A 13,515-nucleotide genomic window follows, 5' to 3' on the forward strand; every position below is an offset into this window, starting at 1 on the left:
AAACTCCCCCCTTGTTCCAGCTGACCCAAAGTGACATCATTGTGCGGTCCCGAGTTCCACCACCTCTTTTCCCCAAAAAAAGCCCTGCTTATAACATTATTCGAGCTCTTCCATATTATCCCCCCAATAACAACCCTGTGAGGTAGACTAGGCAGAGTAACTGGCCTAGCAAGCTTTCATGGCTGAGCAGGAACTTGAGCCCAGGCGTCACAGATCCTAATCTGACACTCACACCTTTACACCACACTGGTTTATGTGCAGGATAAATTACATTAAACATTCATTCAGCATGAGCCACAGGGCATGGGTGCCTTTCTAAGCACCTTCACTCTCTTTTTGTGGCACAGCGAGGTCTATATTGCACAGACTGATCTGTGAAATGTGGGAGATGTTCCTGTCTTTCGGCTGAGGTCAGATCCAGCCATTCAGCTGTCTCCCACGGCAAAACTTTTAATTCATACTGTTCGCTAGCAAAATGGAAAGATTTCAGCCTTTCAATACCTCCTTTTTGCAAAGTTTCAAGTCAACTGAAGTTATTAAGTGCATTCAAACCTCAAGCCTCGTGAATGTATACTCAATTTTCCTCCACCTGTTCTTCTAAGAATGTGTGATGGCAGGAAGCTTCAGCAAGTCATGTACACTTTCTTTAAAAAGTGTAAAGATGTCATTCACAACATGGATTATGATATGAATTTGCAGAGTGGTTTTATTGCATGCAACAGAAGACACTCCTACCTCAAACCAGATGATGGTTCTGGGAAACTCTGCCTCCCAAGCTGTTCAATATCTACCTAAAACCACTTGGTACTTGGTCCAGTTGCCTTCTGCGCTGCTGAATGTAATTATACTTATTTCTTCACTTACATTAAAAAAATTGCAGCATATTCTGCTGACAAACAAAAAAAACCCTGAAGAGTTTCACTGGCTACCATACAAAAACTATATAAACAGGAATGGCTTCGTTTACCCATCATCACCTATTATGCTTTGCAGCTAAACCCAACAGCCCCATTATTTAACACATCTCCTTGGTATGTATTAGGAATCCCATTAAGAGCTTTGCTCTGCTAGGCTACTAGTACTCTAACTGCATTACTCAGACGGGCACTGGAACTATTTTTTAAGCAGCGGGAAAATTCTAACAGCCTTGTACAAATACATCATTATTGCCAGTCATTTCTAGTTAGACTTTTCAACTTGGATCTGATCAATCTCACCCATTTCACCACCTTACTGCAGCTCCCCATCCCACAATGCTTTTGGTTCCAGCATTATAAACAGACTCCTGGGGAAATGACAATCATTCCGCTGCTTTTAGTTAATTGTATTCAAGATAAAAACAAAGGAATGCTCCCTCCAAATGTCCATGTTGCTACCTTTATAAAATACTTGTGCAATCATTCCTAGAAATAAAGTTCCATAGGAGATTCAGTTTGGCATGGCATCATACAGCTCAGCTCTCCCTGCACATCAATGATACACACTTCTGATATTTGACTCAGTATTAGTTCAGGATGAATCTGGGAATACTACTGGTGATGCAGCAGATAATTGTATTTAGTTATACCCCACCTTTCTCCCCAATGGGGAGTCCAAAGCAGCTCACATAGCTCTCAGCTCTCTCTTCCATGCTATCTTTACAACAACCCTGTTAGGTAGGTTACACCGAGAATGTGTGACTGGCCCAAGATCACCCAGCAAGATTCCATCGCTGAGTGGAGATCTGAACCTGGGATGTTGGTCTCGGAACTGAGATTTCCAGAGCCTCGTCTGCCACCCTAACCTCTACACAACACTGTACCCTAGGAGGAGGACTGGAAATACAAGGAGCACAACTCAGTGCTCATTTTTGTCAAATACCTTGACAGCTTTGAGCTTCCTGCTGAAAAATATTAACCAATTAGGAACTTGTTAGCAGGAGCCAAAATGTTATAGTTGCTCAATAGCAAAACTAGAAATTACTCTCTCTTAAGAACACATTACCAAACCAAGAAAAGTATGTTCACTGAATTTTAATAAATAAATTCAATAAACTTTGTAAATACACAATAGTACAATTAGCTCGGGAGAGGAGTAGTTTGTCACACAGGGGGCACTTCACCATTTCTCCAGAGTCTACCCCCGTAACAAGCCTCTGAATTGAAGCCCAAGCCAGGTAAGGGATCTTGATGGTGGGGGGCCTGGTCAACAGGAAAAAGAGCATTCGCCTGGCCAGGAACATTTATCCTCTTCAAGCACTGGATACACAGTATGAGGGCAACCCAGCGGAAGCTTTTACCCAGAGTGTTTTTTCCAGTAACGGCTGCTGAACCTTCTGTGTGGTCTTAGAAAAGTCTGCTTCCGTAATGACACATGACTTCGTAACTTAATTTCAAAAGGTAAAAGGCACTCACTGAAGACTTCAGAAACTTTGGTTAGTCCTTTGGCTATCACTCTGTCTGTGACAATTACATATTTTAGCCCTAGCACAGTTGAAATGGAACATTCTCATTTCTTTTAAGCACCCTCTACAAAGGTGTATCGCAGAGCTCAATAACCACACTTTCAATAAAATGTGAAGTGTTTGTAGCCATTATTTTATTCATCCACATCAACTTATGAGGTAGATATTCATACCCTTATTTTACACAAGGAAGAAAATAGCAAAATAACAGGCACAAGGGTGACCTTCTTTGCTCCTACATGCTGCATCTAGCAGCCAACACGATTCCAATAGGATTCTATGTCATAGTAAGAGCCTGTTCTTTGTGCCGTCTGCTACCCAGAAATGCTATGCTTCCACCAAAAGCAGCAATTTCTCTCTCAGAGAACTGGTCAAACAGAATGCATCTGTATACTGCACTAACAGCCAATCTTCCTGATGGGACACAAGATCCCCCTCACATTTGTAGACATTTTCAAGACTGCTTATTAGTCACAATTAACATGGTACACTGCATTGCACAAAAAGTTACTTTGTCTTTCATCATTCCATCTGCTTTTAAAGAACTGCATTAAAAAGTCAGTTTCCATAGAAACATACTGCAGTTAGGTGGATTTTCTAAACCTCTGCTGTACTTGCACTGAAGAAATTGAGTAGGAAACAAAACCGGATCCATGACAGCATTATGAATAGAGCCATTTCCTCAAAGTGGACTCAGTGGTAAACATTTTCACCGGCTACTAGTGCTTTTACACTAGTATAAGACAACAAGAAGGCCAGCCCGCTTAAAAAAACTAAGCAGCAGTTAACAGAAGATCCGAAAGTTCCAATTCTAATCAATACAAACAGTAAATTTACTTTTGCACAATGTCTTGCAATGCCACTTTAGAGCAAGAATTAGAACTTAACATATAGTAAGGCTTAGCTTTATGATGATCTATAAACCAATTTTTTGTTTATACGGTACTATGTTCAAAGCTCTTCATACTTATCTTGGTAATCCTTACAAGTTCTCACCGGCATTCACCGGTGTAGCTAATTTTAAACTCTGGTCTTAGCCATCTTCTTGGGCACTCCTTTAAATGGTAATGTATACTTCAAATAATTCCAGAATATGCCCGCTGAGCCTCAAAAGCAGGGCTTCATACTTTTAGCCCCCCAATCCAGCCCCAATGGGATTATGGGCAGGATCCAGAGAATTAAGACAGTGTGAAGAAAGCAACAGGGACTTTATGCTAGTTTCTAGTGGAGGAAGCTGTTGCTTAAGGCAAGCCTTCTCTACTTCTGCCCTCCACCCTCGCCATGAATTACTTCAAAACCAGAAGCTCCTAAACCAATTTCAGAACTGAAGAGGGAAGGGAGAGCCAGGTGTTCCTATTACCCATCACAAGCAGGAGCAGAGGAAAGAACCAAGACAGGGATTTGCTTAGTGGGAGCCAAGCTACAAGTGACGCCTGACACAGGTTGGACACTTGTCAGCTTCCCTCAAGTTTTGATGGGAAATGTAGGCGCCCTGGTCTTGCAGCTGTAATGGAGAGCCAAGCTGTAAAACCAGGGCGCCTACATTTCCCATCAAAACTTGAGGGAAGCTGACAAGTGTCCAACCTGTGTCAGGCATCACTTGTAGCTTGGCTCTGAGTTTATGACAGCGGTGAAATCTGGGGACTTCCTGTTTCATAGTCTAATCCGCAGCCCCTCTCAATTTACCAACTCAGATTCCTGTATGTCCTGCAAGGAATTAGTGACTGTTCATCTCAGCCTGTTAAAAAAGTTATATTCCAACAGTTATCCACTTAGATTTAATGGATAGCTCATGCTCCAGGTTCAAGTGACGGCCATAAAGCTGGTCACAAGGAGGTTTGTCCAGGTTACCAGGGAGGAGAACCAGGGTTTTCCACCACCCTTAATATGAAGACTCTATGGAGGATCAATACAGAATATGATTGCTATCTGTGTGACCAAGCTCCATTTTAACCACTTCATTTTTACTGTAGAGTAAAAACAATCCCTAAACCATTCTAACCACAAAAAAGTGAAAATTCTTAAAACCAAATGTATGCTAGGCAAACGCAGGTGAGTAGAACTCAAGTCCATCAATATGAGCCCCATTCCAATCAATCTCTGCATAAAACGGACGAAAAGCTTCAGTGTTTCTTCCGTCTCTTACATCAATGCCGCGTTTTCGACAGTCCAGCAACCAGCCACTTCTGTTCTTGCCTGTGTGAGTGAAAAGAAATAGGTTCAGCAATCTTTCACTACAAATACATTTTCAAGTACCAACTGCAATGGTCAGCATTAGTCAAGGGCTCTCTTTCGTGCGTCAGGCTATGACCTACCATGGCAGTCTGCTGTCAGCCAGCAAAAAGCCTCCTGAATGAACATCTTATCTCAGCCACCGGAAATAAGCAGCAGCTCCGTCTCTCCTCCCCTAGCAATGTTTAGGGATATGCTCAAAATACATGACATGACACCATCAAACTGAAATCATCAGTTAACATGAGAAATCTCACTGTGAGGGTCACGTACTGAGCTGATCCCGTACATCCTCCAAGGAGATCAGGGTAGTACACAAGGTTCTCCCCATTCAATTTCATTCGTACAACTTTCCTGTGGTTAGACCCAGAGAGAATGGCTGGCCCAGGGAACAAGTGGGAACGGGAGCCCAGGCCCACCCAGTCCTAACTCAACAAATAATAACATAACAACATTCGATTTGTATACCGCCCTTCAGGACAACTTAACATCCACTCAGAGCGGTTTACAAAGTGTCTATACTCACAACAATCACCCTGTAAGGTGGGTGGGGCTGAGAGAGCTCTGAGAGAACTGTGACTGACCCAAGGTCACCCAGCTGGCTTCAATTGGAGGAGGGGGGAATCAAACCTGGCTCTCCAGATTGGAGCCCTGAAACTCTTAAACACTACACCAAACTGGCTCTCATGTTGCTTCCTTGAGGAAACAAGATACGGGGTGGAGGCTGCCCAACTAAGCATGCCCCATCATTTCTTGTTCAGCCAAAGGTTTGCATGTACTTGGGTAAGAAAACTGTACCCATTTTCGGAATGGAAACTCGCTGTAGTCGAGCTTCCGTTAGAAACTTCTGCAGACAACAAAGGCACCTGTAGAATCTTCCATTTTACTAAGATTCTCATTGCGCTTGACTTATTTGCAATTTTTTGAGCAGTTAAGAAATGTCACCAGTGAACATCATGAGATTTTCTTTTTGCTATTATTGTAGGCTCTCATTGCCTTCACTCCCACTGTTCCCCGTTGAAACAGCTATTCCAACTATATTCAGTCTAAAATAAGCCCTTACTGAAGCCAATCATGCAATAAACTGCTTCAGAACTATTTCTCTATGAACCTTTAGGATTTGCTATCCAAAAGCTCTCTGAAATTCAATTCATTACCAACATCTACTGCTACAAAACTACCCATAACCTATTCATTTGCAGCTATTTATAGAATTTCCGTAGCACTTAGTTTCCGAGTAGTAGGTTGCCGTGTGCCGCTTCTAAAAGCTCTTGATAATCATCCAGGCATCTGTTTTAAGAAAACCTATTCCTCTTATTTGGCACCAGTAAAAGCTTTATACACATCTCAATTCCTGGGAACAACAAAAACCTGTTGGCAAGCAATTTTAAAAGTAAAAAAAAAATCACTATAAACTGTTACACTTAATAAATTTAAAATACCACTAGCAGCACCAACTTGACCGTCACAGCTAAAGTGAAGTGAGACCTTTATGTTGCCTGTTTCTCCCGACAGGATCCAGAGAAGGATCTTCATCGTCCCCTCTGGGTTTAAGAGAGAATTACTATACCCCTCTGTGTTGGCCACTTAAAGCACTAACCAGCCTTAAGAGGGCAAAGCTAAAAGGGGAGCAGGTTGCCAGACGCCATTCCTTCCATATGCCAGCCCTTCCTCCCATTCATGTATTTGGGTTTTAATTGTTTTTATATATTTAAATGCATTTTATCTTGTTTTAATGTTTTGATCGTTTGCCAATTTGGGGGACCTGAAGCTGTGTGGAAAGAAGCTTAAAAATGTTTTAAATAAAAGAGACAATATTGGATAAAAATACATGATGCAAAAGATACTAACGCTCTGTTTTGTGCTGGAGCCAAAAAATACATTACTAAATATTTTACCAAGTAATATTACAAAAGAACACATTGAACTTTTTAAATATATGGTGACAGCAGCATGAGTAGTATATACAACAGAAGGCTGAACTTTGTCCAGATATGATTGAATGAATAAACTGTATGCTTATGTGTCAAAATTAACCTTTTATATACATAAGCCAACTTCAGAATTTCAGGAAAAATTGAAAGGGTTTTTTTTTTACTATGTGGCTTGAAGATAAGTTCTTTTAAATGCTGAGTATAAAATATCAAGTATAATGTATTTTAACAGAAATAAGTATGGGGATGGAGAGGAGAAATTTTATGTACCTTTAATACTCTGTTATACATTCTGTTTTTGATATTATGTTTACTGTCTAATGTTACTTTCTGTTACATTATTATGTAGTTTTACTACTTTGTTACACGTTCTGTTTCCAATATTATGTTTACTGTCTAATGTTACTTTTTGCTATATATTCTGCTTCTGGCACTTTCTCTATAATCCAATGTTATTTTCTGTTTTAATAAATATTTAAAAGTTTTAAATAAAATACTCAAGCATCCTTTATAGTGGAGGAGTGGGTGCATACATTCATGCTTATCACTTGGTGACCACACCTGCCGACGGCGTGTGTGTGAATCTGAGATCTATCACCAGAGATACCGTATTATTAAATAGCAAGAGTGCTACGATACAATGACAGTTCAGTGTACATGCATGTACACAAGGGACCTTGAGAGGCAGCAAGCAGCACACCAACATGAAGCCCTTCCTCTCCTACCTCAGGCAAACGGATGCCAACTGTGGTTACTTATACCTGATCTCTCTTCCATGGGACTGCAAGGCAATGCATGTAAGATCTCCAGAGCTGCCCCCTCATACACACATACAGACCAGCTTCAGCAACATCATGTGCCTTCATACCAGCTTCAGAGATTTAGCAGCAAGAAAGCAGATTCTGAGCACAATCTGATGGTTCTGTGCTCTGGAAACATTTAAGTAAAGGCTGGGGATGGATTGTCCTGCTACCACCAAAATGCCCTCTTCTGCACTACCAACTGAAGTTCAGGAACCCTACCTGGCACTGCAGCATAGAGAGCCACAGACTCATGGTCTAGTCTTGGTCAAATCATCTTTCCAGCCTTGGATCCCTGTCTGTATAATAGAATCAACAGCGAGTCATGGACAGGCAAAGTTACAGGCAAAGATTTTTTTACCAGCCGACCTTAAGGAAGGCTGCAGCATGACTGGAAAGAGTAAGTTCAGGTGGGGCAAAGGGTTAAGCACCACCATTTGTAGTCCAGCACTAGACCTGGAACTTTGGAGGGCTGTTATCCAATATGCAGCATCATGCTGGTGCAATGCATTGGTTAATGCCTATTCAATGGATGCATTAAACACCACAAGGTACCATTACTAAATCAAAACGCATGTTGCTTTACAGAACACAACAAGCAGTCTGAGTCCCTCAACAAGGAACCTAGAACCAATTTCAGCACTGACAGGGGTGCAACGGAAGGAGAGGAGAGAGATGCTGGCAAGCAACTGGAACTATATTAGATTGATTGTTACAGGGGATGACGACCTGTAGCTAGTTATTGATTGCTTCTTGGGGAAAGGAGGATTTCAAAGACAGAAAGTAGCAGCAGCAGAGATGTTCAGTAGACAAGACTGAGGCGTAGCAAGCGGAAAGGTAGTGGTACAGGGATGGTCACAGACCAAGCAGATCCCAGTTTACCTTCCCCTTCAACAGCCCTCCTGCCATATACCTTTTAACCTTCAGCTGATCTGTATCTTTTACTGTGGGGCAGACCTTTCTTTTGAATTACGTACTCAACACAGGCAGCGTGCGCTATTTTTTAGCTGGAAAAGAGAGGAAAGGGTTAATTTTCGCAATGCTGTACAGGAAGCTGCACAGATTCTTACCTTTTAACAAAAAGGATAACCATTCAACTGCTATTTTACCTGCATTCAGCTGCGTTGATTTTTTTTCAGGAGGCCATTCTTTGAGGCAGGCAAACTATTGTTCACAATTCAGTTACAGTCCTCCCTAAATGGGGTGGGGGGGGGGGAGGAAGCAAAGAGGGGATTAATATTAAGAGTTTCTGATCCTAAGGAGTTTGACCTTTATAAGCTAAACAAACGGTAACAGTCTGCACATATATGTATCAAAGATAAAGAACAACAAAAAGCTTGTGACACTTACACCGTTGCACTGCATGGCCTTAGTATTTTAGTTTCCTGAGCAGCCTACACATGGTTTGCTTAACCAAACAAGGATGCTACTGGGAAGCACCCCCCACCCCCGTGTCTCCCCACAGCACTGTGTTTCTTCTGTAAACCTCCCAGTTTTTCCTGCCTTTTCTGTGAGGTTTTGGGAATGACTGCTGCAAAATGGCTACTGTGTCAGGGAGAAGGCCAGATATGCCCAGCCTCACTCACGATGCCCCCATTCGCCTGCCCCAGTTCTTATGGTTACCAGCCCCCCATGCCATCAGAAGGCTTTTTGAGTTTTTTTAAAATATGATTAACATAGTGGTATGCTAATTTGCATTTTAAAAAAATCTCAGAAAGAGGCCATCCCCATCACGTGAGGGTTGCCAGGCCTAGGTTGGGAAATTCCTGGAGATTTGGGAGGTGAAACCTTAAAGAGTGTAAAAACCTCAGAAAGAGGCCATTTCCATTGCACAAGGAGGAGAGTTGGCAGGCCTAGGCTTGAGGGGTGAAACCTGGAGGGGGGTTGGGGAGCAACCTCAGTGGGGTATAACGCTACAGATACCCCCTTGCAAAGCAGCCATTTTCTCCAGGGGAAGGGAACTCTGCCGCCTGGAGACCAGCTGTAATTCAGGGAACTCTCCCGCCACAATGTGGAGGCTGGCAACTCTAGCAATGGCTGCCACAGGGGCAGAAAAAGGAACGACGGGGAATCCCTACCAATGCTGGGCAACGCTGGCAGCCACAGCAACAACAGAGAAGCCCGGAAAATACTGCTATGGCCTGTACTAATCTCACACTGTGTGATCCGCCTGGAGCCTCGATGAGAAAGGTAGACTATAAAAGACAGACAGATAGACAGGAGGGCCACCCGGAGCAAACCCACACCCTCGGGCACTCCGCCAGACAGCCTCTTGCCCGGGGGCACCAGCCCGCCGCCCGCCCGCCCGCCGCAGAAGCAGCCTCTGAGCGGCTCCATACCGTTCCTGGTCGGCGCCAGGCCGGCAGGCGGCAACCCCGCGTGTCTCCCGCGACAGGCTCCGGAGCAGAGCGCAGCAGCCCTGCCCGGGTTTCAGCGAGAGGGCTGCTCTTCCCTCCTGTGTTGCCACGCGAAAGCACTGCCAGCTTTCGATGGGCACAGTCCGAAGGGAGGCGCAAGGCGGCCCGCTGGGAACGTGCGCGTTTCCGAGCCACTCGCGCCGCCAACGGCGAGCCAACGCGCTCAGCCCGCCCGCCCCTCACGCAGCCCCCGTTACGCACCACTCAACGGGACGCGAAAGGGCGAAAGGAGGCCGGCCGCGCGTTTATATAGGGGCGGGGGGGGGAGCGAGATCCCGCGAGACTAGGGCAGCTCGGGCGCGCGAGAGCGCAGAGTACTTCCAAGTGGCCGGTCGTGGAAGAGGCGGGCGGAGGTGGTTGCTTGGCCCCTCCCGGCCTTCCGCCGCGCGGAGCCCATTGGAGCGGAGGAAGGGGGGATGGCGGCGGCGGCGGCGGCAGCGGCGGGCGGCCGGGCGTTCTTGGGGCTTCCTCTTCTGCGGCCCCACTCAGAGTTGACGGGGAAGGTTTTTCACACGCAAAGTGTCTGGCGTGTAGCGGGAAATCGGAGTTTTAAAAAGGTTGAGTGTTACCCTGCCCAAGCTGCCTGCTCCTTCAAGGGGATAAGCAGCGCAACCCTAAGAAGAGTTAGTCCACACTAAGCCCATTAATGTCAATAGGCTTGTGAGTGTGTGTGTGAGATGTGCCGTCAAGTCCCCTCCGACCTTTGGCGACCCTAAGAAGGACAGACCTCCCAAACGTCCTCTCATTAAACCTGTAACTCTCAGACTCTGATCTGTAATTTTATTTATTCATATTCTTTATACACCTTTCTCACTGGAACTGAAGGAAGATTGCACAATGTGTAAGTTGATGTAATAATTACAAAGCAGAACTCTGAAACACGTGCAAGTGTTGAACATGGCCTGATAATACATACAAGCTGAACCTGCAGAGCCCAACAGAACTGAACTACAGCAAAGGAATCTGTATTAAACCAGAGAATCCTCCCAAACTGAAGCCAGGGGCATGATGCTTGCAGGAGTTGTGAAGTTTAAAGGGCGTGAAGGGCTCTTTTGGAGCTCAAGTGAAGGTGAAAGCACCAGGCAGGCAAGCAGGCCGGGCCGGTGCAGCACTCACCATATTACAGATGGAGGCGATGTTTCTGACAGTCATGAGTCTAAAGGTTGCAGCGATCCTCCACCGCCATCTTTAGAAGGTGAAACCCGGGATGGTCATGGCTGGAGATTCCGGAGGAGGGCCGGGCGGGGGTGGAGGCGAGAGGAGGAGGCGCTCGGGCTCCACTCCAGCCCAAAGAAGGGCTGGAACTTATGCTGGAACTAGCCAAAATATTACTAGGAGCTGCATCTGTCCAATTGCTGTTACAGGGAAAGGCAAGTCAGCTCTGCTTGACTCCTCCTTATTCCTCTGTGTCTCTGCTTTAAACAATGGATAAATTGACATTCTTGCTGTTCATAACAGCACGTCCTAAACAAGAGGCTGTTATAAGAAGGGAAAACTTTGGTCTTGTTACTGCCGGCTATATTCTTTATAAAAAGGAGTTTTAAGTTTGACTGGTCAAGTGGTTTGTAGACTTCTTCAAACATATATATATTCAATAGGGACTATGAATGGTTATCTCATTATCAGAAGTAACTGATTTCCTTAACGGAAGCAAACTGATCTCCATATCAGAAGCAGCTGTTTGCATCTACTCCTCCCTCCCCTCCCCTCCTCTATATCTGACCAGTTTCTTCTTGCCCTCCTTGCATCTGACGAAGAGAACTGTGATTCTCGAAAGCTTATGCTACAATAAAGTTGGTTAGTCTTAAAGGTGCTACTGGACTCTTTTTGATTTTGCTACTACAGACTAACACGGCTAACTCCTCTGGATATATATTCAATGAAGATGAGACTGTTAATGAATAAAGCCCTTCCCTAAATGCAATTAGAATGCAAGCTTTTAGGGAATAGTTTTATACTTGCTGGTGGTGAAAGTATAAACATTGACCTTGATCTCTCTGGACAGGCTACATGCTGTGGCCATATAGAAAAGATGGCCTTCCTCGAAGAAGCTTGCAGCATGATATATGCATACTTACTCAGAAGTAGGTCTCGCTGAGCCTGGGTATTCAATGGGCTTAAAGGAGAGTTGTTCTACTTAGGATTGTACTGAAAGAGTACTATACATCCAGGTACTGCCAAACTCAAGACCTACTTAGTCCAGAAGTCACATAAGATATCCACCACTAGCCATTCATACCCATTAAGAAATGGTTTTCTACCCACATACCCTAGTACTAGATCCTAGATGTGGGCACTGCAGGATTCAGGAACCAGCAAAATAGCCAATCCAGCATAATCAAGCTATGCTGGATCGCTTTGGAAAATCTTGGATTGAATCCAGGGAGCCAAACTGTGATGGGCTGGATTATTTGACTGCATAGCCCTTGAGGAGAAAAAGCAGGCAGCCAGTGGAGCAGCCAGCAAGTGAGTGAGAAGTGGGTGGCATGAAGTGGAGGCAAGCTTCGCACCATGGCAGGAGAGCAGTGCGAGGCAGGTGAGAGGCTGGTGGGGTACAGAGTAGCAGCCCGCCAGCAAGTGAGTGAGTGAGAAGTGACATGAAGAAGCAAGCTTTACGTTGTGGCAGGATAGTGGTGAGAGGCTGGTGGAAGATGGGAGGCAGTGTGCAGAGTGGATGGATTCCCATCCCACCCCTCCACCTTCACTAGAGCTCCAAAAGAGCCCTTCATGCCCTTTAAACTTCACAACTCCTGCAAGCATCATGCCCCTGGCTTCAGTTTGGGAGGATTCTCTGGTTTAACACAGATTCCTTTGCTGTAGTTCAGTTCTGTTGGACTCTGCAGGCTCAGCTTGCATGGGAGTGGGATTTGCACTGGGGTTGCCTTTGCTTAAAGTTTCCCTTTGCCTGGAAAGCCTTGGAAGTGGTTTCCCCAAAGGAAACAATGGAGAATGGCTGGGGGGGGGGTACCTTGTTCAGGGGCCCATAGAATTGGACCCCGGGGGTCCAATCTTCCTGAAATCTGGGGATCTTTAGTGGATGATCAGGAGTAGGTTCTCAGCAAATCTGGTGGAGTTTGCTCAAAAAATGCTCCCCAGCCCCCCCCCCTGCAATAGTTTTCCCCATAGGGAATAATGGCTGGATAAATTCGGGATTTTCTAACTAGATTAGAGAATCTGACCTGGATTTCAGGGATACCATTTTTTTTTTTTTAGTATCCCTGAAACCCAGATCTGGATCAACTGAATGTACTGGATACTGGATACCAATCAGAGCCAGAACAATACAATGAAAACGGAGGATGTGTAGGCAGAGTGCCAGACAAGGAATGCAATTATGAAAAGTTGCAATTGGACATCAGGCTTGCTGGGCGACCTTGGTCAGGTCTCTCTCTCTCTTTCTCTCTCTCTCTCTCTCTCTCTCACACACACAGGAGTAACTCTGCACAGGATTGCACTGCAAATGTCCCACAAACCACAGTGTATGTGCTTTTAGTATTAGTAATATAACTTACAAATGACATTTCATTTAGAACTGGTTGTTGATAACACATGGATATATTAGTAACCGTATAAATATGGGCCTAACAAAATTATGCTGAAAATAACTTGTTCAGCTGGAATCCCACATGCTGTCACAGTAACACACTGTTTGGCTTTTAAGGTGCATGTACTCTGCAATTAGTGCTTCA

The 13,515-nt window shown here is 44.7% G+C and overlaps 1 long non-coding RNA gene and 2 other non-coding genes across 6 annotated transcripts; all 3 read right to left on the reverse strand.

The window, feature by feature from the left end:
• Positions 1-3,973: 3,973 nt before the first annotated feature.
• Positions 3,974-11,042, reverse strand: LOC129336775 (uncharacterized). 4 transcript variants are annotated; one of them, XR_008597743.1, is made up of 3 exons: positions 10,943-11,042; positions 8,480-8,603; positions 3,974-4,639 (listed from the first exon to the last, which is right to left on the reverse strand). It is a non-coding gene; the product is annotated as an uncharacterized LOC129336775 (long non-coding RNA). The 4 variants fall into 4 exon arrangements; XR_008597744.1 differs by lacking the exon at positions 10,943-11,042 and adding an exon at positions 10,028-10,042; XR_008597742.1 differs by lacking the exon at positions 10,943-11,042 and adding an exon at positions 9,749-9,998 and having other exon boundaries at positions 8,519-8,603.
• On the reverse strand, positions 6,173-6,292 carry LOC129337198 (small nucleolar RNA SNORA26). Its single transcript, XR_008597793.1, has one exon. It is a non-coding gene; the product is annotated as a small nucleolar RNA SNORA26 (small nucleolar RNA).
• LOC129337199 (small nucleolar RNA SNORA26) lies at positions 9,787-9,906 on the reverse strand. Its single transcript, XR_008597794.1, has one exon. It is a non-coding gene; the product is annotated as a small nucleolar RNA SNORA26 (small nucleolar RNA).
• Positions 11,043-13,515: the final 2,473 nt, after the last annotated feature.

The sequence above is a fragment of the Eublepharis macularius genome, chromosome 10 (genome assembly GCF_028583425.1).
Source record: "Eublepharis macularius isolate TG4126 chromosome 10, MPM_Emac_v1.0, whole genome shotgun sequence".
NCBI classification, from domain to species: Eukaryota; Metazoa; Chordata; class Lepidosauria; order Squamata; family Eublepharidae; genus Eublepharis; species Eublepharis macularius.